The following is a 12157-nucleotide window of genomic DNA, read 5'->3' as shown; positions in this document are numbered from 1 at the left end:
CTTTTGGGAATCCTCTCTGTAAAGGAGCTGGGTACTCTCTCGCTGCTTATCAGAGCAAAAATGGATAAAAATCTCCAGGCTAGCATGGAGGACACCTGGGTTCTAGGCTTACCTCTATCATACTTTAGTCTCACGAATCGCAGACCAAAGGCATCGACCTCTTTTCTTTGTTGAGAAAAAATTTTTCCTCACAGCAAAGCAGCTTGTCGTTCCAATGCACAGAAGATCAACGCAGTCATGTTTTTGGAGTTAGCTTATTCAGAAGTTACCTCTTTCTACATGAACAGTCATTTTAAAGGAACAGGAAAAACTGAATTTCAGTTCAACCCTTGACGGGGCGAGGGCCGGGTGAGTGTGCAGGGCTGAAGGCAGCCACACTGCATGGGGACATGGGGAGTGTAGACAGCAGAAAGAAGCTTCTGAAGGAAGCTCTTCTCAAATTTCAGAAGATGTGCTAAGGAGATTTTAAGCTCCCAGGGGCAGAATGCTTTGCATATAGACAGCTTGCAAATGAGCAGTCTGTTCGCCTAGACAAGTGCTACAGTTCTTGTTAAAAAAATGTGGCAATGCATTTCTAATTTTCACATTGTTTTTACATAAATTTGCACATTGGACTCGAGAGGCCTTATATTCAAGTATTGGAGTGATTCACAATTAATTAGTACCTTTAACTTTCAGCTGCATTCAAATTCAGACATCAGAGCGGGATAAACTGAAAATATCTTGAAATGTAAAAATCATTCTCTTTAATTACCACCACAGATTCGGGGAGCAGATGCGCACACCTGAGTGAGCCCCCAGGAGGTTGGGGCTTGACTTCTGTCATCTTTCTTAATCTTTTCTGCTCTGTTTCTTCTCATGGTGACCTCAGGTACAGGTGAAATTCAGGGGACATGGGGGTGAGGAAGTGGGGGTGGGGAGGTGGGGGTCGATCTGACTGCTGAAGTTTCCCTTTGGTTCCTGTGATTACTTTGTAGAAGTGGGAGCTTAATAGCTTTCCACAGCGTTTGCCCTGAACTTTGCTTGATAAAAGACAGGCTTGCTGTTTTCTTTTGTGTTTCATCAGGGATGGCTCTATTCAGATTATCTGTCATCTGGGATTTGAGTGAGTCTGTTGACCAGGTTGCTTTACTGAAATGATCTCCATTGCTTTGCTTTCCTTACTATTGATTGAACTCTTATGGACCCCAAAATCAACACAATTAGAGTTATTCTTTGGCACCTCCACTAACCTTCTTTGAAGAAAGTAAACCTTTTGGGTGACTATATGTTTATCCATCTCAGTGGCATTAAAGGAGAAAGGCAGCAAGGAATTTTCATGAGGAAAGTAGCATGGAAATGTTTAGCATTTATTGAAATGACCATGGATTCAGAAGATCTGAATTCTGCTTCTTTTGGAAGTATGGTATTAAATAACTTATGAATGAATGTGAAACCTTTTCAGAAGTATAGAAGATGGTGAAACCATTTTAGAAAACAAATCTAAATATAGACACATCCTCTGACCCTCGTTTCTGAGCTAAACAAAGTCATAGAGTTCCTTGAAAGAAATGAACTAGAATGTTCATAGTAGCCCCCTTGTAATCGCTTCAAACTGGACATTCTTGAAATGTTCATCAAGAAAAGAATGGGTCAGTGTATTGTGATATAATCACATGATGTAATTATGGACATCAACTTGGGTGAACAATCTACCACAACAAAGCTAATGTTGAGTGAAAGAGGCCAGGTGTGAAGAAACACATCCCAAAACAAGGAAAGCCTATTCATTGCGTTGTCAGTCAGGATGGTCATTATCCTTGGAGACTGAGAGGTCTCGCAAATGTGCCATCATCCTAATATATAAAGTTACAATACACTAGAGAAGGCAAGAGATAAAGATAACACTAGGCTTGAGAACACATCCTGGGGTGAATGTAGTAGGGTGTAGAAGCTGGAGCCCTGGGTAAGCACTAGGAAGGAGAATGGGAGATGAATATTTTGCTTTCATCATTTTAACAAGGGTTGACAGTCACCCCTCATATGGCTTAGGAATTTTGTTGTTATCAGTTAAACATTTTCTAAATGGCTGAAAACATTAAACTCTGTGAATCCTCAATAAAGTACTTTGGTTAAGATTATCTCAAGATAATCTTTAAGCAAATCCTTCTTATAGAAGGCACTCTACATCCTCTTTGGTTTATTAGTAACCCATCATCCTAAAGTAGAAAATTGACTGATGTATTTTTCTAGAATTTCTTATCATCTCTGGCAAACTTGATAAAACTTTCCTTCATTACATCTTATTTTATCTGTTTTTTAAAAGATCTATTTATGCATACAAGAGCCAGGGTGCAAGCCAGAGGTGCGGGGGGTGAGAGGATTCACCAGAGACAGAGTGGGGAGCAGAACAGGCAGATCTACTGAAATCCACTGCTGAGGGGAACAGTGGGGAGGCAAGAGAGGTCTGCTGCACCATGTGAGTCAGCCCCCAGGTCAGGGATCGAACTTTTGCCACTGTGGATAGCTTCATAGTGCTGAGACTTAACCCATTGCACCATCTGGGAGGCCCCTTACATCTTTTTTTAGAACCATAATGAATGGTGCATTTCAGGGAATCCCTGAAATATCTTCTGGTAGATTGTATTATTGTTCTGAGTTCATTGTGCCGCACTGCCTGTGGTGGGATGATACAGCCTCATTGCTGGTATCAACTTGCCAAATTCCCTGTGGAGGGTGAACATCCATTTGTTAGCTTGCGTGTCAAAGCCAAGTGAATACTTTCTCTAAATAAAAGCTCGTGGTATGATGCTTATAGTAGCCCATAATGAAAGTCTTATGAGTTGTGTGTGTGTTTGCACCAAATGTCCCCCCTTTTCCCTTTATTATGAGAATGGCAAGTCCTAGTTGAAAGTTACTCCTTCGTCTCTTCCTGGATTTGAGGAGACACTCAGAGCAGAAGGGCAGCTGCCTCCAGCTTACTACTTATTAGTAGACTTTCATGTTACAAGCCAATGCTACCTGGGTACTTTCGTTACGTCATACAACCTAAGTAGAAACTGTTATCTGCTGTGATTTTCAAGTCAGTCAGATAAATGTTTCCTAAGAGTTCATAGGAATTGTCCCTGTCATGGGCTGAATCATCCCTTCCCCCCAGTTGAAGTCCTAATCCCTAGTACCTCATAATGTAACCTATCAAGATAAAGTCTATAAAGAGGTGATTAGGTTAAAATGAAGTCATTAACATGGGTCCTGATCCAAATTCACAGGTGTCCCCAAAGAGAAGGAAATTTGACAGAATGAGGAGAGACACTGGGGTTTCCTATTTACTGAGGAGAAACACACATGGGGGTGCAGAAAGAGGACGGCTGTCTGCAAGGCAGGGAGAGGCCTGGGGAGATACTAAACCTGAGGACACCTTGATCTTGGGCAACCAGTCTCCAGAACCATGAGAAAATTCATTCCTGCTGTTTAAGCTACAGTTTGTGGTGTTTTGTTGAGGCAGCCATAGTGAACGCAAGTAACCCCTTAATGAGTTTAGTGCTCTCAAACTGGAACTATTTGAAAGATGACACTACCTTTAAGATATATAGGAAACTTGTATTCTTACCTGGACCTTTTCAGTTTGCAAGTTCTCTCTTTGAATCTTCATGTCATCAAGACTGACTGAAATAGTGAGACCTAATTTTAAAGAATGACTTCAAGACCTCAGCGCTTTCATCTTTACTCGATAAATTTTTATGCCATCCATAGATTAAGTAGGAGTTAGCTTCTTAAAGAGGGTCACCAGAATCTTAAATTATTAAATTATCATCTGTTCTGTTCAGAACAGTAAAAATATGACATAAAATGTAGTAATCATCTATGATTTTATGAAGAAGGTATTTTGCACATGAGGTAACTGAGGCTTGGAGGAACTAAAATCACATACTCAAGATACTCAAGATCACACAAGTACTATGTGGAGACCCTGGGGGTATCATATTCTTTACTTTAACATGGGGGTGGGGTGCTTAACATGGGGGTGGGGGTCATCAGGAAAGATATTTGAGGAAGACTTAAAAGAAGTAAGGAATTAGCATCCTTGTGATCAGGTGGAAAGTATTCTGGATGAAGAAAAAGCCTAGGGAAGGAATAAGTGGTTTTATCCAGAGTGGCTGCAGCAAGAGTCTGGTGGAAGATATGATGTGAAAAGATGCTATTAAGGCCTTTGCAACACAACCCTTTACACTTTATTTTGTGTGTCTTGGAAACCCATTGGTCTTCATCTCAATAAGGCCCCATTCTGAGGTGCTGGGGGTTAGAACTTCAACAGATGAAGCTAGTGGGAGAGGGAAACACAGTTCAACCAATCAGCCCCCTCCTCTGAGTCATTCCAGGGGAGGGGTCTCTTTTCTTCATTCTTGCGTGTTTGGCACCAGAAAGATGTTAAGTGACTTTGCTGACTCAACAAACAAGAACATCCTCTTCCTGTACATGTTCAATCAGACCTCAGCCCCCTCCTTGTGGTCTGAAAAGCCCAGTGGAGGAGATCTCTGTGTCCGATGTCTGGACACAACATCCCTCTGTCCCAATGCCACATCGTCCCCACATTTCCTCCTTGCCTCACTTTGCAGTGTTCCCCTGGGATGGGATTCACTGTTCTGGTTCATGAGAACTCGTGCCCAGCAGCAATTCCATGCCCTCCCAGCCTCGTCACTGTCGCTATTCTCACACGTCCTGAGCGGTTTTACTTTGATAGCTCTGGGCAGCTGCCTGGAGTCCTCTCTCTCTCCTGGCCCTCAGGGAACTGGTTATGTCCACCATAGCCTGACATATCACACAGGATGAGGTGCCAGGGAGGTGACTTCACGGCTGGCTGGACCTCGGAGGGGATTAGGACCTGTTGTAACACGGCAGCTCCATGTGGGTCAAGTACGTCAGTTGTACCTATGTTCGGGGGCAGGATGGAAAACAAATTTCAGGGTCATGATCTCACACATAAAACATGTACCCTCCAGAACTAGAGCAAAGAGATTCTGGTGAAGGCCTCTCCAAGTGGACGCTGAATAAATGGATGGAGCAACACTGGAAACTGCCCCTTGGTTGTGTCTTCTTTACATTTTCTCCCTTTGGTTCCCTTTCGAGTATCAGACATTCCCCATCTCTTCACGATCTCAGTGTGTTCTGCCTCCTTTTAAACTTCTAGCTTGAGGGAAAACTAACAAAGAACGGAAAGAGACAACCTTTCCTTGTTTTCCTCTGCACTTCTGAGACAGTTTGTTTTTTCATAGGGAACTTTATTAAATACTAAAAGAGAAGAAAATATATTTTTTTTAAGATTTATTTATTTATTTATACAAGCACTGGGTACAGTCAGAAGTACAGGACAGTGAGAGAATTCACGAGAGCCAGAGCGGGGAGCAGAACAGGCAGACCGACGAAATACACTGCTGAGGGGAGCAGTGGGCGGCAGGAGAGGATGCGCACCATGTGGGACCCTCGCCGGTGGCCGGGGAACGAATTTTAATGAAATAAAGCCAAGTTTATTGGACTTTTAAGAAACAAGAGGAGTGCAGAGGCTGGGGAGACAGAGAAATGGAGGTAGCAAAGGTGGTGAGAGATAGATTCTCATGTATTTGGGTGATGGTGAGTGAGAAGGAATATGAACATCCTCCTGTCCAGGGTTTTGATCATGAAAATGGAACTGAGGATCAGAAATGCATTTGAGACACTAATAAGAGTTAGAAACAAAGAACATTTGGTAGCTAGTGGCCCTGTTTAGACAAAAGGCATCAAAGAGAGATCGGATCAGAGGTTACCTGAAGGTGGTTAAATAGGGTATAAAGAAAGGTTCAGTTGCATGGTGCAGGGTAGAACTGGATTTCATTGTGAACAAATGTGGTCTCTACACATGTTGATTTTCTCTTATGCACACCAGGAACTTACATAATACATTGCAATGTTTCTTCAGTAGAAAACTTAAAAGCCAAAAAGAGATTAAAATGCCACTTGCAATTTGATAAGCATGACGCCTCCTTGATTAACCACAAGAAAACAAGGTTGGGGTTATTCTAAGGTGAGGTTTTTTTTTTTCTTGGGGTGGGGAGAATACGTGTTGAATATGAGTTAGTTTTGGGACATCGATAGCTCATTAAATAGTAAGTAATTTTTTACTTTATAAGTTTAAAAACCGATCAATATTTATTATAAAAAATTCAATAATGTAAAGAGGTTCAAAGAAGGCAGTAAAAGATGTCAAAATACCAACTCCCAGAAATAACCTTTACTAATATTAAGTGAGCACTGGTCCAGATGTGTCCCGATGCAGATGAACAGAAGGGAGGATAAGGTCCTTCTGTTGGCATAAAAAGAGATGAGCTTAATAACTGGGATCCTGTTTGCATACTCTCTTAAAAATTAGATCTATGAAAATTATTTTACATGAGTTTAACAGAAAAATATCAAATGAAAGAATTATAGAGCTTCAGATAAATATTGAGAGAGTATTATGGAATGCATAAGATGTTGCCTGTGTTTAAAAACACACACTGAATTTTATGCAGTGTTGGCTTCCTAGCTTAAAAGAAGAGAATCAGAATTCTCATATTTCTTCCCTCTTTGCCTGCCAGCTTCCAAATTGTGTTCATTTCTATAAGTTGAGGACCCACTATGAGCTGAGAACTGTTGCAGGGTTTGGATACCTCTGTGAATAAAATGGGCAGATTCTTGCTCTTGTGGATTTTATAAGTATAGTTGGGGTGGGGGGTTGAGACAGAAAATAAATAATGAAGGTAGAATAAACAAAAAGTAGATAAAATAAGAAAACAAATTGTAAGATGGAACAGGGATGAGGGAGTGGGAGAAGGTGTACTATTAAATACTTTATTCTGGGGCCCCCCTGGTGGCATGAGGGATTAAGATGTAACCTGTGAAGCAATCTGCAGCCACTGCAGTATGAGTTCGATCCCAGGCCAGGAAGGTGACCCACATGGCGCAGCAGACCTCTCCTGACTTGCCTGCTGCTCCCCTCAGCAGTGTGTTTCAATAGATCCACCTGTTTTGCTCCCCACTCTGTCTCTGGTGAATCCTCTCACTCCTCACACCTCTGGCCTGTACTCCAGTTCTTGTATGCATAAATAAATAAATCTTTAAAAAAAAATAGATACCTTATTCTGAAGGCAAGATTGCAGAAAAGAGATGAGTGTACTTGGATCTCCAGGGCAACTCTTCTAGGCTCAGGAAAGCTAGAATAAATCCCCAAGGTATGCTCGAATGCTCCAGGGTCAATCAGGAGGTCAGTACCGGTTGGAACGGAGTGAAGAGAGTACAGAAGAACACGGAAGGTTTACAGACTGGCAGATCTGACCACATAAAGGCATGCTGCCCATGGGAAGGCTGTTATTATTATACCAGAAGAGAAATGGTAAATCATGGCTATCAATTATATTCTACTTCATAATTATATATATTTTTACCAATGTTTAGGTTTTTAAACTGCATTTTATGACGTATCAATTCTTTTACTTTAGTATTTTATTTTCTAATGCTGTGTAACAAAACACTGAAGATTTTAGTGGTTTGAAACAGAGCAGGACTTTCTCTTCCACCGTTCTGTGGTGCACGCCCTGAGGGCAGTTGGGTCTGGCTGTTGGGGGAACAACTACATGTTGCCTCTCCTGGTGGCTATAATGGTTTCTGAGAGTGAACAGCTACCCGAAGTCACCAGTCCCCTTAAAGGTCAGTCCTGACACCGACCCAGCATCGAGAAGGGAAAAATGACCAGAAAAAGTGGGACCAATTTTAATTCACTATCGATAACTTACCTGTGTTGAATCCTCCTTTTATGTTATTATTTTAAAATTTTGATTTATGTTTTTTTAATTTGCGTGTATTCCATTGATTTATTTGATCTAGAATGGCTCACGGTATTTGCATTCCTTGGTCTTTCCCATTTGAGAAAGTGCATCTTTTTGTCTTTCTGGTGTTAGAACTTGACCAGGTAAAATGTTCCTGTGCATTATTTCCTCAGACCTTTATGGACACTCCGTGTTGTTTTCTGGCACTGATTGTTGCTGGAGCGTGCTTTACTTCTTTCTCCTGAATACTTGAAGAATTTATTCTTGGCCTTTTAAGTTTACAAATCTAAAGAGAACATGTATTTGGAGTGACTCCAAACTGGCCTACATCTTAGAACCCTACATGCTCCTGTTAAGATTCAAAGACTTCCTTTTTTGTCAAGAAAATGTTCTTATATTTTATTTCTGAATACTCTCTTTTCATATTTTAGCAAAAATCAATTATTTAATTTAGATGAACTACGTTGACTCTCCATTTCTGTTATCGACTTTCTAATTTTAAAATGTTTTCTCTCATTCCTTTTCATTGATACTGATCACCTCAAACCATTTGCGTATATTTGCTTCCTTCTCATTTCCAAATTTGTTTATCTTTTCTACCATGGAAATTATATTTTTTGTCCTCAAGTTGTTTATTTCATTCTGCAACATCCACTTCCATCCAATTCTGTATTTTTAGTATTTCATCTGTTAAATTTTATTTCATTGAGTTTATTTCTAGTTCTTCAAACTAGAAGTGGGAAGTTTTTAAAGTGGGAAGCACTCGCAAGCCATTTCCTTGCATTCCTGGAGTTAGGTTTTCTTCCAGAGTAAGTTCCTGTCCTTCATCTTCTTTCTTTTTCTCTCCTGCTTTGTCCTATTTGTATATCTTGTGTGAAATTTCTCATTTCATGTATGTTCGTGTATGAATCCTCATCTTATATTATTTATATTATATTTATAACATAATATAAATATTTATGTATTTATTTATATATTATAAATTATTATATTCAAAGTCTACATCTTATATCTCCTCTTACATAATTTTGGAGATTTTTCTTTTACCCGATACTTCATCTGGTATATTTTCCTTTTTCTCTGACAGATAGTTTTAGAGTCAGTGTTATATTCTGCTATTTCATTATTTTGATCATGGTCCTTCATGCTCAGGAGAACTTGGCTAAAGTGGGGTGTTACAATGTGTGGGTGCTGTTTGCTTTTCATTGTGCTGCGTGCCCTTCCAGAATTTATTCCACCTCTTGAGAAAGGGTTGTTCTCTCTTTGAGCTTTAGCTTGTTCTCCTGCCTATTTAGAATGTAATTCAGAAATACATACATGGACTTGGCCTCATGTAGCTCACACCCTCCTTTCTCCTGAATTAAAAATAAAAAATCTGAAGATAAAAGATAGAAAGCTCTCAATTCAGCTTGCTGGGTTTCTAGCTTCCCATTATTAGCCATGAGTTTCGGACACCACCTCCTCATTATGGGTGGAGTGGAAGGTGCTGGGGGACAGATTTAGTAGCCCTGTTACAGAAAAATCCAGAGTCTTCGAAATTCTTAGTTTTATATGATGTGTTTATATACACACCTTTTTATTTATCCCGCTAGGACTTCCTAGTACTTTTAAATATGTTATTCTTTCTCTTTTTTCAATGTTGGCAAGGTTTCAATGATTATCTTTGCAAGTATTACTTCTGTTCCAATTTCCCCCTCAGACACAAATCGCATAACTTAAACCTTCTCATCATGTCTTCTGAGTTGCTGAGTCACTCGTGTGTGTTTTCTATAATGTTCTCTACATTCTATATTTGAAACTTCCAGTCTCCCAACCCACCAATTCTCTTTTTATTTAACTGTGTTCCTCTTGCTGCTAAGCTAATGCCTATCTTTCACTTTTTCATTACTGCAACTTTTATATTTAGAGTTACGTTATTTTGAGGTTGTCCAGTTCTCTGGTGGTAACTATCAGCTTTGTTTTCATTCTTTTCGAAATGAAGGAGCTCACTTCCTTTCAGTATAGACGCCTCAGTATCTGGAATCACCGTGGAGCTGATTCCACGGTCTTTTTTTCCTACCTACTGGGTTTTATCTAGGCGCCCTTGAGTTCTTGTTTATTTATTTATTCATTTATTTCTATTATATCCTGGACTTTGATCACTGGATTCCATCCTTAGATATCTGTCAACTCTGCACATAATCCTTTTTAATCTCTCTTCTAGGATTCCAAGGACACTGGGGAAAATACCACCAACATGTTAACCTCCGTGTAACACTAAAATTCCTATCCTATTAGTCCTCATATCTTCAAGAAGATTTAAAAAAAAGTTGTTCTTACCTTTTTAATCTTTTTGGGATGCTGGTCAAAGAAGCTTGCTCTGTGGTAACTTAGGTAGTTTTAGGTTGATTTATCAACTTTTTTTTTGGTTTTTCCTTCCTTTGGTTCTTCTCTTGTTTTGATTAATATTTATATTAATTAATTAATTCTACTATTTATTTATTTATACAAGAACTGGGGTACAGGCCAGAGGTGAGGGAGGGTGAGAGAATTCACCAGAGACAGAGCAGGGAGCAGGACAGGCAAACGGACTGAAGACACTGCTGAGGGGCGCAGTGGGCGAGGCAGGAAAGGTCTGTCATGCTAGGTGGGTATCTCCTTGCTGGGGATCGAACCTGTGGAGACCTTCACAGTGCGGCGCTCAACCTGCTGCGCCACTGGGGAGGCCTGATTAATATTTATATATTAATACTTATTTCTGTCAATGAATTAGTCAATACAGAATTGATAATCTGTGTGCAAACTTTATTCAGAAAATAAGATGGCGGTATGTGGAAACAGTGGGTACCTCACATGTAGCACTGGAGTTTACCGCCATCTGCTTTTTCTCTTCCACTTTTCTCACTGCATTTTGCTTCACACTTGCGTGGTCACTAAGCATGATAGGCATGACCGTACTTAGATTTTATTTCATCCCATCCTCCTTACTTGACAGAAGTGGGGGTTGTTATTACATATCTTGAGGAATATTCCATTTCATCTTTTCAAACTATCCTGCTCTCCTCCTCAAAGACAATCTCTTCCAAAAAGTCTAATTTCTACCAGGCAGTTGACAGCAGGGGGTTGGATATGGAAACTTCTCACTTTTATCCTGTCTTCCTACTATGTAATCTACTGGTGAACGTGCCTTGAAAATATGCCCATGTGGATGACCCACCACAAGATACCAGAAATCCCCAAGTTCCCAATGAGAAATATTAGACAAGTAGAAAGGAATATGATATGTAATTTAATGCTATGGAGAGCAAACATTTTAATTTTTATGCATTAACTGCACTAAATGTTGTCACTATTGCCAACCCCTCTGGCATTTGGGACATGTTAATTGAGTCTAATTATAGAGTGACTGAAGTTGATGATACTGTGTGGCAAAGCCTTGTTTAAAAACATGCTTGAGTTCTGGTAAAATGTATACTTTCAAAAATCAATGGATGTCAATTCTCATAAAGAGAGGTGAGGACGCCACGGTCTACTCACACATGGGCTTGATTTTCTTCGTTTCCGCAAACCCAAGTCTCATTGATTTGGATGCCATCCCTCAGAATGCCCTCTCCTGTTCGTGAGGAACTTATCAAAAGAACAGGGCCTCTCAGCAGTGGCAGGAACTCCCCAAACGTCTGCCTCATCTCCAGGGGTCTTACTTTAAAAGGTAAGACTTTGAGTCTTGAGGGGACTACTCTGGAGTTTGGGACTGTCTGGAAGGTTGATGCAACCCCAACAAATGGTTAAATCTGTAGCTATGACTGCAGCTGTTTCTGAGGACTATCTTAACATTTGATAATTATTGAGAGCGTTTTGTATTTTGTGTTGCCTGGGTGACAGGACACTTTTTGAGATGTTTTTGTTTTTGCGGTAAGATTTCCATCTTTAGTCCAGGCAGTTGGCCATGACGGGGAGTTGAGCGGGGGTTCTCTAACTCCTGCTTCATGAATAGGAGCCAGAGTGATGGCTTTGGAAGAGGGAGCTGGGGTGGATTGTCTAGGCCAGCTTTTGTCTCTGGCTCTTGCCTTTACCTGGTTTTCTTGACATTGGTTTTAGGACTGCATTGTTTCTTTCTCTTGGGTTCATCCTTCTGTGGCTTCTTAAGGAAACAGAGACCCCAGATCTAATTAGGGACAAGAGAACCAGGCCAGAGGTGGCACACTGGGTTGTTTTAGGTTAAGATCATGGGACAGTGTGTCAAAGAAATGCAATTTTGTGTACCCTTGTTTTTGGTGAACCTGACTCCCCTGGGGTTTTTGGAAGTGGCTGTAAATCCTGTAGAGTTCTGGTTCAAGTAGGATTCAGATTGCCATTCCTCC

This window comes from Talpa occidentalis, unplaced genomic scaffold, assembly GCF_014898055.3.
Source record: "Talpa occidentalis isolate TD23 unplaced genomic scaffold, MPIMG_talOcc4v2.1 talOcc4.5, whole genome shotgun sequence".
Classification (NCBI taxonomy): Eukaryota; Metazoa; Chordata; class Mammalia; order Eulipotyphla; family Talpidae; genus Talpa; species Talpa occidentalis.
The sequence above is the reverse complement of the archived record's forward strand: the minus strand, read 5'-3'. Positions refer to the sequence as shown.